Source organism: Tasmannia lanceolata, unplaced genomic scaffold (genome assembly GCF_043159265.1).
Source record: "Tasmannia lanceolata isolate RefF3 unplaced genomic scaffold, GAP_Taslan_0.1 ptg000011l, whole genome shotgun sequence".
Lineage (NCBI taxonomy): Eukaryota > Viridiplantae > Streptophyta > Magnoliopsida > Canellales > Winteraceae > Tasmannia > Tasmannia lanceolata.
The window spans coordinates 13,249,961-13,267,076 of NW_027518688.1; positions in this window are offsets into that span (position 1 = coordinate 13,249,961).

The window sequence follows — 17,116 nt, forward strand, 5'->3', positions numbered from 1 at the left end:
CTTCACAAGATTCAGCCGCCTACCCTCCCTTTGCTCCGGAGTTGTGTTGCTCTTAGCCCGTTGGTGAAGAGGGAGGACAGCTGGTTGTATCAGAACCAGCGTCCTCAGGTGAAAATCGCGGCGAACTTACCTTCTTCCATTAAGAAGTGGAAGGAGGAGTATGTGTTTATTATTCCTCCGTCGGATGTTGGTTGGGGCTTCCCTCGTTCTTGGAGGTGCTCCGTTGAGTGGCGAAGGAAGTCCCTCCCCGACGAGTCCGACTGTAGCAAGTTTGACTTGGGGAAACTCGCCTCTGGGGAGGCTATTGATGTTTCCGAGTTTAGATGGGAGAGGGGGTCTGAAGAGGCTCGGTTTGCTTGGAGCTGTGGAGAGGAGGGCCCGCTGTACGGGCGAGGAAGCAGGGGAGAGTTCCGCCAGCCATCGTGGTGAGCCTTTTTCCTTAGGTTTGTCCCCCAAATTTATTTTTTTTAGTTGTCCTTTTTCTTTGCTCTGAGTGGTTGTTGCTCTTCTGTTTTTTGCAGCAGGTATGTCTTCCTCTGGTGATGCTGGCAGGGGAAAGGGGCTCGCGGCGGCGACAACGAAGGGTCTGGTGAGCCGTAAGAAGATTCCCTCCGGTTTTATGGCCGCGGCCAGGTTGGACCTGTCGCAAACTATGCTTCCCGTATTCGCGTTGTCTAGCTCCTCTGGTCGATCGGTCGGAGAAAAGGGTACGGCTAGGTCTCCTCACAGGGAGTTGGAGCCTCCCGCCAAGAGGGTTGCCCCTTCTGGCACTAAACAGGGGAAAGCCGGCCGTGTGGCCGTCCTCCTGCCTTTACGGAGGATGTGCCGAGTCGGCTGGAAGGGTCGGTTATGACCAAGCTGCTTCTGGAGCGGATGGAGCTTTCTTCGCAGTGCTTTCGGATGCAAGGAGAACTGTTTAAACCCGACTGGAAGATTGGTGTTGAGGATAGCGTCATCGGGAATCCCCGGGTCGGGGTGGAGCTAGGGTTGATGACCGCCCTTCCTGGCAATGAGGCTGAGTTAAAAGGCTTCAGCCGCAGGGCCCTGGGGGCTCGGTATCTTCAGTCGATCTGCGTAAGTACCGGGTGGCTAGCTTTCCTGCTTGTGCTTTCCCTTTTTGTTGCCTTTGAGACTGCACGTGGAAATTTCCTAACGGTTTGCCTTTTGCAGGCTCAAAGTTATGCCAGGAAGATGCTGCAGTACATGGTCGAGGATGAGTCTGAGATATGTGCTTTCGAGGAGCGAGTCCGAAAGCTAAGGGAGGACTTGGAGAAGGCCCAAGCGGAAAAGGTGGTGCTTGGCAACACTGTTTCTCAACTTCGGGTGGACCTTTGACAAACCGTGGATGGGAGAAGCCGTGCGGAAGATAGATTGGTGGTGGCTCGACAAACGCACGCCGAGGAGCTGGCGAAGGCGTGGGAGGAATGGCGGGATTCCGAGGAGTTTCTCAAGGCCGTAGCCTCATTCAACGTGAACATTGAGATAGATGCTTTTATTGAATGCTGGCGGCCTGTTCGCGAGGTCGATTCTTCCTTCCCTCTCGAGAAGTTGGTGCACGAGGCTGAGGAAGGCGTTCCGGAGGATCTTTTGCCGGCACCCGCGGAAACACCGAGATCGGTCGAGGATCCGGTGGTTGCCTCGGAAGTTCCCGTAGTTACTGAGACCTCTGCGGGGAATTGGTGAGGCTCGGAAGCCTTGGGGATTTGCTTCTTTTTAATAGTTCTATTGACATGCTTGGTCTGTAATAACTTTTGAATTCTCTTTCTTTTCTCTTTCTCCCCCCCTTTTTTTTATACAGTGCGTCGTGGGCCATTTGAGCTTTTTCGGTATTTTTCTTCGCGACGGTTTATTAAGTTCTAATCTGGTTGGCGAGAGTACTTCTAGTGCACCCTTGTAGGGCGTCTTGTTCGTGGAAGGACCATCTTCCCCTCGAGTGATCAGCTCGGAGTTAATGGGTCCCGCCTGCCCTTAAAGGGGAGGTCTTTTCTTCATGGGGAGTGTTTTAGGGTATTTTCGGGGGGATCGGCCCCGATGCTACCTCTGTCCCACTCCCTGTCTTTTTCCGGCCCTTTATTCATCATAGGCCGGAAAGTGGAGATGCACACGGCTCAGGTAGAAACGTTATTCCATTGATTTGTAAAGGGGAAAACATGGCTTTGCTTCTAGAAATCACAAAAAATGAAAGAAACAAAACATCCGTCATATTTTGAAAGAAAAACACGGACCTTACCCTACCTTCTTACTGGTAAAATTCTCGGAGGTTATCCATGCTCCAACTTCGAGGGACTGGGGTCCCGTCGAGGTGCTCTAGCTGGTAGGCCCCGGGGCGGAGTGCTCGAACGACCCTGTAGGGTCCTTCCCATTTTGGTGCGAGTTTCCCGGTGTTGCGGGGGTCGGATACCTCCGCCCGTCGTAGTACTAGGTCTCCGGGCTTTACTGTGCGCTTTTTTACTCGGGCATTGTAGTATCGTGCCACCCTTTGCTGGTAGGAGCCGGTTCGGAGGAGGGCTTGCTCTCTTTTCTCGAGCATGAGATCGAGAGTGTTCCGGAGGAGCTCAGAATTTCCTTGTTCGTCGTAGTTCTCCGTGCGGAAGCTGGAGAGGCCGATTTCCAACGGAATGACTGCTTCGGCCCCGAAAGTTAAACTAAAAGGGGACTCCCCGGTTGCGGTCTGCGGCGTCGTTCGGTAGGCCCAGAGGACGCTAGGGAGTGCTTCTACCCAGTTCTTTCCAGCTTCTCCCAATCGCTTCTTGAGGCTCTGGAGCAAGATCCTGTTAGTTACCTCCACCTGCCCGTTGGTCTGCGGGTGTGCTACGGAGGCGAAACGTTGTTCAATGTTTAGGTTATCACAGAATCTGCCGAATTCAACACTTGCGAACTGAGGTCCGTTGTCTGTTGCGAGTATTCTTGGAATGCCGAAGCGGCAGACCACGTCATGATAGAAAAACTTCTCTGTTGCTTTTGAATTGGGTTTTGCTACGGCTTTAACTTCGACCCACTTGGTGAAGTAGTCGATGGCGACGTACAACATCGTGTGCCCCCCGGGGGCTTTTGGGAACGGCCCGAGCAGGTCCATGCCCTACATGGCGAAAGGTAGGGGCCCTACCATCGCAGTGTATGGGGTGGCCGGTTGACGGGGGGTGGTTGCGTACCTCTGGCACGGGCTACATTTTTTGACGAATTCCTTGGTGTCCCTGAGGATCGTAGGCCAAAAGTAGCCATGCCTTACGATTTTCTGAGCTAGGATCCTGCCGCCTCTGGGGTCTCCGTAGATTCCTTCGTGTACCTCCTGTAGTGCGTATTCTGATTCGGAGGGTACCAGGCATCGGAGGTACGGCCATGTGTATGACCGTTTGTACAGTCTGGGTCCGTGGACCACGTAGTGGGCGGCTCTTGCGGTTAGGCGTCGGGCTTCCAGCTTGTCTTCGGGTAGTATCCCGTCTTTCAGGTATCGCATGATGGGATCCATCCAGTTTGGTCCTGGTGGAATTTCCAAGACTTGTACCTCATCGATGCTGGGGTGGGACAGTATCTCTGTGAGCACGGTGCCGAAGTCATGAGTTTCTTCGGAGGCCATTTTCGACAATGCATCCGCTCGATTGTTCATGTCTCGTGATACCTGGAGGATCTCAACTTCCCCCATTCTCTGCAGCTTTTCTTTTACCTTCTGGAGGTATCTCTTCATTCTGAGGCCTCTGGCCTCGTATGCCCGTTTACTTAATTGACGACGAGCTGGGAATCGCTATAGACTTTTAACTTTCCTGCGCCGAGCTCCGTGGCTAGGCTTAGCCCTGCTAGCAAGGCCTCGTATTCAGCCTCGTTGTTGGAGGCTTTGAAATCTAGCCGAAGGGCGTATTCTAATGTGAATCCTTCGGGGCCGTGGAAGACCACTCCCGCCCTGCGCCCCATTTTACCTGCTGAGCCATCAACGTGCAGGGTCCAGTTAATCTCGCCACTCTGTTCCGCCGAGTCTGGCCTCATGTATTCACGAGCCATCTGTTCGGTGGGGCCCCTGGCATTTTCCATTATTGCTGGTTCCGTGGCAAGGGCTATGGATTCCACTATAAAGTCGGCAAGGGCCTGAGATTTAATGGCCGGCCTCGGTCGGACCTGTATGTCAAACTCTCCCAGCTCGACGGCCCAACTTACCATCTGTAGACACCCCATTTTGACAGGGCCCTAAACCCGCGTATTCGAATGAAATCCCGAGGTCAGGCGGAAAATGAATGGAATTAATCCGAGCCTAACCCGATTGCCAGTTGAAAATCTCAACCCGAATTTAACGAATCAACCCAAGTCGCATCCCAACCCGTGTCTCGAGCTCGAGCTGGGCGTAGTTTAAAGAAATATGAAAAGGGAGGATGAATTAGCAGGGCATGGGTGTGCCAATACTAGCTTACCATGGGCAAATCAAAGAAGAAGAAAATTTATTCCGCCCCCTTTTTCTACCCGAGCCACCCCCCCTGTAGAGATAAGAGTAGTTAAAATACACTAGATGGGGCTGTCTAGAGCAAAAAAGGGGGGGGGCAAGTATATCATTCTTCAAAATAGGGGTTTGGGCAAAGAGGAAATCAACCCATCTTTAAGGGTATTCTTGGATGTTCACATTGCTTGCTTGAGAAGTAATAATTCTAAGCCATAGGATCAACAAGGAAAGTGTGTGGGTAGGATGAGGTGAGGAAGAGATTTTTTATTAGGGTTTGTAAAGACAATGGAAGAGATCAAAGGTTGAAATTACACAAGGCACATGAGCTTTGCAATGAATGGCTAGGATCACACCCATGAAAATATCTGGGTTATAAAACCAACCAGAGAGAGAAAGGGAGGAAGGATTTTTTTCATTTGAGAAAAAGAGAGAAAGAAGCAAAGAAGAGAGAAATCCACAGCCGCCATCTTCTCCGGCAAGCTTGCCGGAATCCGGCAAGCCTATCCCTCCCCCACCTTCTTCTTCTTCCCCTCTTCTCAACACCTCAAAAAAACCTCCGCTTCACCACCACGGCCAGCCGAAATCCGGCAAGGCCAAACCCATCTCCACCCTCTCTTCCACCCCACCTCCATTAACCAAACCACCGGACCCCACCCAAACCGCCACCTCTGCAACTCCACCACAACCCACCCAAACCCTCATACCTCTGCAACTCCTCCGCCCCTAAAACCCATTTCAAAACCAAACCCATTTCAAAAAAGAAAAAAAAACCGAAACCCATCCACCAACCTCCGGCCACCCTCCGACCTCCGGCCTCTTCCCAGCCACCCTCGTACCTCTACAAATCCGGCGAGCCACCATTTTCCCCATCTCCTCCACCGAGACACCACCTCCATTAAGCCCTCTCTTTCACCACATTCCCACCGGCCACCACCATTTTCTCCACCACTGCAGCCACCCACACCACCATTGCTAGCCACCTTCACCTCTAACCCAAACCCACTTCGAACCCTTCACCGAAACCCATCCAGATTCGACCACCTCCACTAGCCGCCACCCCTTTTTTTCAAAACCCATCCTCTGCAACTACACCCCCAAAACCCAGCCACCGAACCCATCTCCCTGATTTTCTTAAGTCTAAAACCCGTTTTTTTTGCAAGCCCATCTTCCACTCCCATAACCAACATCTCCATTGATTCCGGCAAGCTTGCCGGAATCCGACAGACCACCACCACCCCATCCATTTCCCCTACTCCAGCCAGCCACTGCCACCTTCTCCGCCTCTGCAACCTCCCCAACTCCGGTCGCACCACCATTGTCGGACCATCTATCACCGCCATTGCTGCCCCGAATTCGTGCAACATACATCCGGTGTTGGACGTTGCGAGAACTAGTTTTTGTTTAAAAATTTCAGCAAAGGAAATCGGAAGGCACCTACATTCGGTAATTGCTGCTTGAACTGGATTTGTGTCTCTAAAGGAGGGTAATTCGTCAACTATTTCATCTCCTTCCAGCATCAGACCATCAAGGATTCGGCCATCTTCTTTCAGGTGATAGTCTTATCCCAATTCCTTTTTACTTTGTTCTCATAATTTCATTGGGTGCTGTTTTGGTCACTGATAGTGTATTTGAGGGTAGGAGAAAGGGGCATCTGTTTGGATCTAATAAGCCTGATTTGTGGATCATGCATGGGTTTACACAGAGTACCGCTGCGCAAATGTAGCCCGAAATACAGTAGGGTCCATATTTCTGTGATCCAAATCATTCGTTTGTAGGCCCATGAACTGGATAAAGTATGCCTAGCAGAACGTCGACACAAGATTGATTCTGACCCTATAGCTTCTCGAGGTTTAAACCAGGTGACACAGTGGCGAAGCGCCCATAAGTCTTGTGGTTGAACCTATTCCAATGTGATCATAGGTTGGGCAGTTAGGATCATTTTTATAGAGAAGATTTTTTTTTTCTGCGCTTAGGACAAGGGCCACGAATGAATGATTTGGAGCATCGAATGAAGAAGGCGTACTCTGTGGAATCACCAAACAATGTAATTCTCTATTTACTTATCATCATGTGAAATAAGCTTGCTGAATGTGGATTCTTAGAGGGTGTAGACTTGCATTTGTTTGGGGTCATAGAATAGCAAAAGCTGGAAATCCTTGATCAATAAATAAAGCGAGCTTGCTATGTTAGGATCACTGGATAGAAGGATCTTACTGTGTTTTGATACTAAATAGACAAGGTTGTTGTTCATGAAGTTGATAGTATTGGAAATCTAGGATTTTCTTTAGAATTCCATTTTCTTATCTTTGCCTGTGATTTTTTATGATTGGGTAATGAACACTATTGGTAGAACGAATTTTTGAAATTGATTTATTGGTGCGTTATACCTTTTTTGGACTCGTCTTAGCAGATCTAAAAGTACTGTTCATGCCTAGATTATTGGTGTAATGTGGAAACAACTTTGACAGTCCAATGTCCCTCGGATACTAGTAGCTTGCTCTGAGCCTTTTGTTTTATTACCTTTTGGAGTTAGAGTAAGAGTGCCGTCTGATATTATTATTGGTCTTCATTTCAAACCAACTCAAGTCGAAGCATGTGGATTATAAGGTTCAGATTTGTCACATTCCTTGCTGTTGAAAGAGCTGCATCGATTGAAAAATAGGAATCTAGGTATTTTGGATCCAATCAACTTCATTTCTAGTGAAGCAAGTTTCCCATTTCCCTTCTCCCTTTCTTTCCCTTCTTGGGATCTCTATATAGGGTTAGAGGTTTCCTTCGTTTCCGTGCTTTCCTTCGATTTCAGAGTTTCCTTTTGTTTTAGGTAAAGGCTATGACGGAATGCTTCTTGAGCCAACCCCTTCCCTTCCTGCCTTGGAGTCTTCGCAGGTGAAGGGATTTCTTCCTCTTTAGAGTCAATCCTAGAGAGCTTAGGAGTCAGTCCTACCACCCTAGGGTTTGGGAGTCTGTCCTACCCTTGTAGAGTTTAGGATTCCGTTCTTCCATCTTCCAGAGTCAGTCTTCAGCACAGGAGTCAGTCCTTCAGTCTTTCCGGAGTCTGTCATATCATCATAGGGGTTAGGATTCTGTCCAACCTCTCATCAAATCACGTGATTTTTATCTGCTCTCGCAAGGTATAGGATGCTGTCCAACCCTTGCAGAGTCGTGATTCTGTACAATTCCCCGCAAAGCATAGGATGCTGTCCAACCTTTGCGGGATATCAGGAGTCTATCCTACCCTTATGATGATAGGATTCCGTCCTCTTGTGTCAAAACTTAAAAACATCAAAAGCATCTGAAAAATCAAAAATCGCAAAAATCTTGAGTCATTGAGAGTGTAGTTAGGAGAATCTAGTCCGAACTACGGATAGCTTGATCCCTAGCTGAGGGGTACGTAGGCAGCTCAGGCGTGCAGCTGGCATCCTGAGTTCAGTCACCATTTTTGTAAATATTTCCACAACTTCACAACTTTCACAATTTTCACAACTTCAAAATCTTCCCAAAATACAAAAATTCTTCAAAATAACCTTGCAAACAATTTTTAAAAGATCTTCCCATAGAGTTAGGAGTCTGTCCTAGGCGTTTGGGGTGTCTTAGAGTTAGGAGTCTGTCTTGATCTTGTGGATTTGTCATGCCTGGTCGTGTGAGTGTCCCTAGAGTTAGGAGGCCTCAGGTCGTGGTCGGTTAGACACTTAGTCGAGCCGATGACTAGAATAGAATGCGCTTAGATAGCCCATGGTTTTCCTTAGGACGCACAGCCTAGTCGCACATAGGGTGTAGGGTCCACTTGCATTAGTTAGGGCATATAGGGAGTCCTAAAAATTACCATTCACTTGAACTTAAGTAATGGAGCAAGAAGCTTTAAAAACTAGTCAGGTCTAGTTGATCGAGTCTAGGATAGCGGTCCTAGAAGGTTAGGCATTGTAGTTTAGCATAGGTCGCCGAACTACGTTGGCTCTGATTCTTCCCGAGGCCGGGATACGTAGTGCAGCTAAGGTGGATGGCCATCTTGGTCCGAGTCAATTATCGCATTAGAGTCTAGGGTTTGTCATATTGTATGTTTTGCTGTGTTTTCTTACTTTCATGTACAGATCCTATACTTTTAGCTGTAGCATGCATGTGTTTGTCCACCAGAACATAGACACCAATTAGGCATGACACTCATAACCTAGCTATTCTTTGGTGTCATATCTTTCATTTCTTTTTGTATGTGCTTCTTATTCATCTCCGAGATATGCATGATTAGCTAGACGTTATCTCGGGGATATTCGTTCCCATTCCACATGATTTTTACCCAAAACTCTTCAAAGTTAATAATAAATGGCATAAGAGACCAGGTGCTTGCACTTGGGCGAATTGGGGGCGCCTAACCCCTTCCCCATTCGTCATCAGGCACGGACCTTTTGTATCTCTGGTTATCTGTTGCGACGGAGCACAGCATGGGATCCAGGGCCTACTTCCTTGGATGGCGACTCTTTCTTTGTTTAAGGTGCGTCTCGAATCCGGGCTGGTCCTCGAATCGAGAGGTATCTCACTTTACATCGCCGCTCATGCTGTGAGGGGCACTCTTTCGAGAGTTCCTTGGTGGAGCTCTCCTTCACGTGGATGATCTTGAGACTTGCGTGGGGGCAAGTCCCCCTCGCCTCTCTCGGATCGGGTTCCACAGATTGGCGACTCTGCTGGGGAGGGGCACTCTTTCGAGAGTTCCTTGGCGGGCTGGTCCCCGAATCGAGAGGTATCTCACTTGACATCGCCGCTCATGCTGTGAGGGGCACTCTTTCGAGAGTTCCTTGGCGGAGCTCTCCTTCCCTTGGATGATCGCGAGACTCGCGTGGGGGCACGTCCCCCCGCCCCTCTCGGATCGGGGTCCACAGACTGGCGACTTTGCTGGGGATTCTTTGAAACATTGCCTAACTCTGTAAAAATGCCATTTTTAATTAATTTTGAGGAAATTTGGGTCAAAACCAAGTTAAATGGGAACTTTATCGTTAGAAATCCAGGGGCACCAAGTAGGTGCGTAAATAAAATAAGGGATTCACACACTGCACATCATGCATTGTCATATTCTTTATTTCTTTCATTATTTTCATTATTGGCCTCAGGGAATAGATATGACGCGTACCAGATGGGTAATTATGACCTTGAGGGAACCGTTGTATCTATTTCCGAGCTATGCGCCGGAGCTGCAGCCGTAGACACTGGGTGTGCTGGTGTTCTACAGCAGCCGATGAGCAATGAACATACTTTGTATAATGTTGGGTGTGCTGGCGTTATACATCAAGGGTATGGTCATAAGCATAGTACCCTGCAGAGATGCCTGGGCCCTACTTTTACTTCATTATATTATGTATGTATATATTAGTTGCTCCCTTTAGAACCAAAATTAGGGAACCCTTGCTAAGACACTATATATATCTACTCATATAGGACGACCATGTGTGACCAGCATATGTGAGCCTAGGATAGAAGTCAGCCTACCCATGTAGTGTAGAAGGGTAAGTCACACCGTGGTTACCCGTCGCGTTATCTAGTACACTCACAAGCACTTTTGAGTCAAGATTTTCTTGGCTCCGCTAGATCAGGTTAGGGTCGGTGCCCCTGGTTAGGATATGTATGTATATATGTACGTGTATGTGTTGTATTTATTCTCAGATTAGGACCTGTCTCCTAGATTAGGTTTCTGCGTCTGTCGCAGTCGTGCATTCCTTCAAATCTGATCGATGACCCTTACTCTTGCTTGGTTGTCAGCTAGATCATGATTTACCCTGTGATCTCTTATCATATGGTCACCCCGGTGTGTTGGGTTCATGTGTTTGAATTGTTCTGATCCATTATCATCAGGTAGAGTCTATTCCTTCTTTCAGTTTGGGTCTGGCCGACGGTTTTGTTCACCACCTTTCATGGTCATGGTCTAGTCCTTGATTCCTTATTTTCCTGATCGGTCTTTGTGCTAACCTGTTAGACCAGGGTCTGTCTGTCAATAGAATTTTCTGGTCTAACTATCAGCTACATAGTTTCATTCCCCAGTCTTCAAAATGGTTAATCATTTTCCCTAGTCTTTATCCTGATCATGGTCTATGTTTTGTCTCCTGAGTGTACGGTGGTGTTGTTCTTTTGTACATGTATTACTCGCTGAGTCGATGTACAGTTTTGCCATCTTCTTGTACATACCCTATTTGTCGAGTCGGTCGTTCGGATCAGGCTCCCTTTCGCAGTAGGTGTTCCAAGTCTGATCCATCCTATTTGCACTACTTCGATGCAGTCGATAGTATTTCTTTTACCTTTGTTGAGACTATATCTGTCATTTTGTCCTCAGATTGTACAAATCTCTTTGGTATGTTCTGTTTTGTCGGTTGGTTAGATCAGAACCCTCTTTTCCAGTGAGGGATTCCTGGTTCAATCAATCATATGTACATTCTTTCAGAGTCACCTGGTTAGTGGTCTATACTCGTCACTCTCATGGCCATGGTCTATTCATGTGTCATAGGTCCGTGTTGTGTGTGGATATTACTCATTGGGTTAGATTTTCGCTACTCGCATGCTCTGTCTTAGATGTGGTTGATGGCTTGTCCGCTGTCTCTATGACCATGATCTATCATTATCGATCCTCTTGATCATACAGTTGTCAATGTCCATCATCAGATTTGAGATCCAGTCTATGACCTACTTCTGTCATTTTGTGGCCATGGTCTACTTTTCTGATCTATTCGAAAGTCTATGATTATTGATGAACAAAATTAGTGTCACCAGTTGTATCCTTCCCATATGATCGGTCAAATTTATCCTTATTATTTCGATATTCGAGGTTATCTTCACTCTCTTCTGATCTTATCCTATCTGTGATTAGGTTAAATCATGTCGAACAAAGTGATGAGGGTTTGGATAAGTGAGTCAATTCGAGCTCTCCCGCGCGAGCGTGCAGCGTGGAGTATGGCCGACAGGTTCATCAGCACGTTTAATAATTTGAGCGCATCCGGTGTGAATTGGCAATTTCTTCAAGCAGCTGCAAGACTCTGGGATCCTATTCTTCATGTTTTCCAATTTGGTCCCTTTGAAATCTGTCCTATATTCGAGGATTGGTGCGCCCTATTAGAACTCCCACCCGAGGGACTCTGGATCCAACCATCGAGTATAGCGTCTCCTCGTTCCCTTTTCTGTAAGCTTTTCGAGAACAAAATTGTTGATGCTATGCCTTATTTCAAGGACACGTACGTGCAATTCGATGACCTCATTGGACGTTTTTCTAAAAACGTTGACCCTATCGATTCCCGTTTTCAAAATTGTCGACGTAGTGCCTTAATCTTTGGTGTCCTTGCACGTCACGTTGTCCGTGAAGACTCCAGTATTGCCCCTGTGACCTTACTGAGTGTAGTCGATCAAATTAGCGAAGGAAGGAATCCTGTCCTAATCATGCTAGCAGAAACCTTCTCTGGGCTGGATCTAATTGCTCGGCAAGAGGTGAAGGATAATTTCCATGGGTGCGTCAAGCTACTTTATTTATGGCTCAGTGAAAAACTCACCATCCTTCGGCCACAGAGTTCCCTTCAATACACCCTCAAGGATCATCTTTCGTGGCAACCAATGGCCAATAAACCCCAATCCATTGATGAGTGGCATAATTGGTTGCAACACGTGGAGAAGGATCAATTTCACTGGGTGAGTCATTCATACTTACATGTCATCACTAGCACCTGCCCGCATCCATTTGTGTATCTTATGGGTTTGGAAAGGTCAACCTTTTATGCACCCACTCGTCTGCTTTACTAGATCACGGGAAATCCATGTCCTCCCGGATTTGTAACCCCTCCTCCTTGCGAAAAGCTTACTCCTGGTCTCATAAAGTCTATTGTAGCTGCTTGGGGAAACAAGGTTACCGCTAAGAGATTTGCTCTATCATCTAAAGTTCATCGGAAGGAGTTACCAGAAGAGCCTGCGGGAAAGAGAGCTCGGATCATGGAGCATTGAAGACCCTTTTCATACAATTGTCATTTTAATTTCAAGTTTCATTATGCTCACTTGGTTCCATTTACTTGTAATTAAAAGTGACATGTTTTATCAATCGTAACTGCAGTTTGATTTGTGATCAATGAAAATGTGTTCTCTTCTATTTCTCTCGTCTTGAATTTGTGTGAAGTGTTCCATCTCAATTATCAAATGTGCAATCTAACTTATTAACTTCCATTCAGGAGTCTTAGCGGGACATCATCGCTCCCAAGAAAGTCAATTCGAAATCGGCCTGGTCCCGTCAGTCTTCAGATTCCAGGCTGAATAGACTTTCTTTTTCCCCAGAATCCTTCACCTCTCCTGCGCCGCTTCTCCTTGGTCGTCCAGAAATTCTTTCATCCTCTCCACTTGCATCTGAATCAAAGGAAGGGACCGGAAACAACAGTCCTGATACGAATGAAATGATGAAGGCTATTCTCCTTCAGTTTAGTGCCATGAAGGATGATATAGCCCTCCTGAAGAATGATCGTCTTTCTACCTCCAAAGACCCGGCCAATCAGCAGTCCCCAGTTATACCTTCTGTTCCTCTTGTTTCTCCCAGGCCAGCTGTATTGCCTGAAATCGAAGACTTTGATGAGTGCCAATACGCAGCAGAGAACTGTCTTCCTAACCTGGGAAATCCTGATAAAGCACAGGAATTGGCTGACCAAATTGAGAAGCTGACCCGGGATATGGAAACCATGAAGTGCCAAGGTTCCAAAAATTTGGATATGTCTGAATTCATGATAGCTCCAGGGGTCGTACTTCCGCCCAAGTTCAAAATGCCAGACTTCGACAAATATGACGGAATGGGGTGCCCTCGTAGCCATCTCAAGTCATTCATTCCTCTGTTGCAGCAGCACGGTTTATCCCCAGAGCAGATTGCTTTAGTGTTCCCTAGGACTTTGACTGGGACAGCCAAGAAGTGGTTTTTGCATCTGAAACCAGAAGAAAGCAGGACCCTTGAAGGTGTGGCTAACAAATTTGTCCAGCAATTCTCCATGGAAGAGGGGATTGACGTGACAAAAATGGACCTGAAATCGCTGAAGCAGGGACCCAATGAGACCTTTACTTCCTTCATTCGGCGATAGAGGAGAAAGGCAGCCCAAATGACCCACAAGTTACCGGATGACGATCTTATCAAGATTGCCGTCAAGAATCTTTCCCCCTTCTACTTTCCTCATATGTCAATCCAGTACTTCAATGACTTCGATCATCTGATCAAGACCGGGACTAGAATCGAAGACATATTGGCTAAGGGCGGCCTGAGAACTAGGGCCTCCACATCAGATGTCAGAGAGGGAAAAAGGCCTATGGCGCCTCCGAAGGAAGTTAACAATGTAAATACTGCTCGTCCGGTTAGGAGAGAAGGTCCCGGAGGAGTACGTCCGGAAAGAAATGAGCCCAGACAATTCACTCCTCTACCCTATTCCCTATCTGTGGTCTCAAAAAACTGTTGAGGGACAAGAAGATCACTCTACTAGAACCCCGGGAAGCCCCAAATCCTCTCCCGAAATATTGAAGAAAAGATCAGTACTGCGAATATCACCAGGGTGTTGGGCATTTGACCGACAGATGTATGGCACTAAGGCATAGGATCCAAGATAAGATTGAGGCAAAAGAAATTGCGGTGGAAGCTCTCCCTAATGTCACCAGGAATCCATTGCCAACGCATACTATGCCTCCTCCAAATGTCTATGCTATTCTCACTGAAGAGGTTGTCCTGGATCATTCCCGTATATGTGCCGTTATTTCTGATGAGCCGTATATCCTGAGATGGGAATCCGATGATGAGGAAGTTAAATGTGAAGAGCCTTATGTCTTGTCCTCTGCGCAAGAAGTTGGGGAATCCTCTGGATGCCCTTATGTCCTCAGATTCGAGGAGGAGGAAGAGAAAGGCGAAGTCCCGTATGTCCTTAAGCTTGAGGATGATGATTTGCTTCTGTTGAACGATCCCTGTGATGAGGTTCGCCATGTTACTCGTGGTGGACGCGTCTTTAAGCCTCCCGAGCTGAGAGCAGAGAATCCCGCTGAGATTGCCAGAGCTGTTGAAAATCAGAATCAGAGGTTGCGTCCTGAAGAAGATGAAGACGTTCTGTTGAAGCAGCTTAAAAAGACCCAAGCTAATGTTTCTATCTGGGGTCTGTTGATGTCATCACCTAAGCATCGTCAGGTTATACTTCGCGAACTGAATACAGCACATGTGTCTGTGAATATAACCCCTGACGAGCTGGTTGGGCTCGTATCTATGGCCAGAGCAGCTATGACCGTATCTTTTTCTGATGAAGATCTGACTCCGGAAGGTAAGAATCATACAAAATCTCTCAGAGTTACCGTCGTTTGCAATAAGAAGAAGGTACCAGAGGTTTTGGTTGACAACGGGTCAGCTCTGAATGTGTGTCCTTTGAGCACCGCTACTGCCTTGGGGTTTGGGCCAAATGACTACATTCCGTCAGAGCAGGGGATACTGGCTTACGATGGGACCAGAAGGGATGTCATTGGAACTTTGGTCACCGAAATCGAGATTGGAGGTGAAATGTTTGACATAGAATTCCAAGTTCTGGATATCAAGACCTCCTTCTTTCTCCTTCTCGGCCGACCTTGGCTTCACAAAGTCGGAGTGGTTCCTTCCACTGTCCATCAGAAGCTCAAGTTCATCAAGAATAACAGAATTATCACAGTTAGAGGGGACCCAGAACCAGAGGTTGGACAGATATCCGAAGAGCAGATTGGTTCAAGCACCATAGATGTCAGTCTGACTGGGTTTTCACTCGAAGTGTCGACCATTACTATGGAAGAAGCTATGAGCGAAGAAATTCTGTTTATGTCCAGTGCAAATGCGCAGGTAGCCCGAATAATGCGCAAATATGGGTATATTCCTGTAACTGGTCTAGAGAGAAATCTGCAGGGTTTAACTGAGTGGCCGGAGCTGAAGGTCGCGAACAATTTGTTTGGGTTAGGGTATGAACCCACCAAGAAAGAGATCAGGGAAAGAAAGCAGTACATGCTGAAGTGGGCAGAGCTGCGTCGTCGGGGCCTAGAGCTGCCTATGGGACCGTTCAGTCTGTTGATGAATGGTAGGTACAGGAAAGAAGGAGCTGATCGCCCGTTCTGTGGTTTCCCCGAGCCGTGGTTGGATGAGTCTGGGAAAGAGCTACCAGGTTTTGAAATCTTTTTCGCTGATGAATTGCCGGATGAGTACTTCCATAGGCAGATTACAGCTGTCGAAAAACAGGAATCTGATTGGGCGGAGAACTTAGAGCCGCGCCTTCTAGACTCCCTCTTCGAGGTTGAGGCACCGGTCATTGCCATGATCGGAGAAGATGCGCACATCCTGAACCCTAAGGGCCGAATTACCCCAGCTGAGGTACCCCTTGATAACTGGACCTCTCAGGTCATTCCTCAATTAGTCCTTCAGCATAGTCACGTTCCTCCAAAAGAGTCTAAAGTTTCTAAGTATGTGTCTGTTTCCGAGTCAAATATAAAGTCTGTTATTTCTAACAATTTTTTGGATGCAGGTACCTTAGGAAGCTTAGACATTCCTGGTGTGGGTGGCGAGTCCTCCGGTATAGATGCTGTCTATGAAGATGAGTCTGTTATAGAATATACCACAAAGTCCATACATAGTCCAGTTGAGTCAGGTGTCAACATTTCAGTTGACGATACAAACTTTTCTTTTGAGCATACTGTAAAGCCTGCTGTGGGCCAATTGATCAATGATGTAATTTTGATTCTATGAATGAAATGAAAGACTCGTTTCAGTATCTTCCTGTCTCTGTTTCTGCTTCTCAAATTGATAAAACTAATAACAATGATCAAGACTCCCCCTCTTATGAGGATGCCGACGAAACTCCCCCTGAGATCAAACACATGATTACTCAGGAGGAGCAGCGTCACGCTAAACCACTTGAAGAAGAAATTGAAATCGTCAACATAGGTGATGAAACCTTAATCCAGGAAATACGGATTGGCAAAACGTTATCCCCGGAGGAGCGTGAAGAATTAATCACTTTGCTTAAGGAATACAAAGAAGTTTTTGCTTGGTCCTATGATGACATGCCGGGATTAAGCGAAGACATTGTCCAGCATCATCTTCCCCTAATCCCAGGTGCCAAGCCGAAAAAACAAAAACTTCGAAAATTAAAACCAGAATGGGAATTGAAAGTCCATGATGAAGTCAAGAAGCTGTTAGATGCGGGCTTCATTCAAGTGGTTGAATATCCGGAATGGCTGGCTAACATAGTACCGGTGCCCAAGAAGGATGGAAAAGTCAGAATGTGCGTGGATTTCAGAGATTTGAACAAGGCGAGTCCCAAGGATGACTTTCCTTTGCCGAGCATCGATCTCCTGGTGGATAATACAGCTGGTCATGCTTTGCTATCCTTTATGGATGGGTATTCCGGATATAATCAGATCAAGATGGCCCCTGAGGACATGATAAAAACTGCGTTCACCACTCCATGGGGAACATATTGCTACAAAGTGATGCCGTTTGGGTTGAAGAATGCAGGGGCAACCTATCAGAGGGCGGCTACCACCTTATTGCATGACATGATTCACAAAGAGGTCGAAGTTTACGTCGATGACATGATTGTTAAATCCAAGACTCGACCAGAGCATGCCGTGGTCCTGAAGAAGTTTTTTGAAAGGATCCGGAAGTATAAGCTTCGCTTGAACCCGAGCAAGTGTGTATTCGGGGTCACTTCAGGG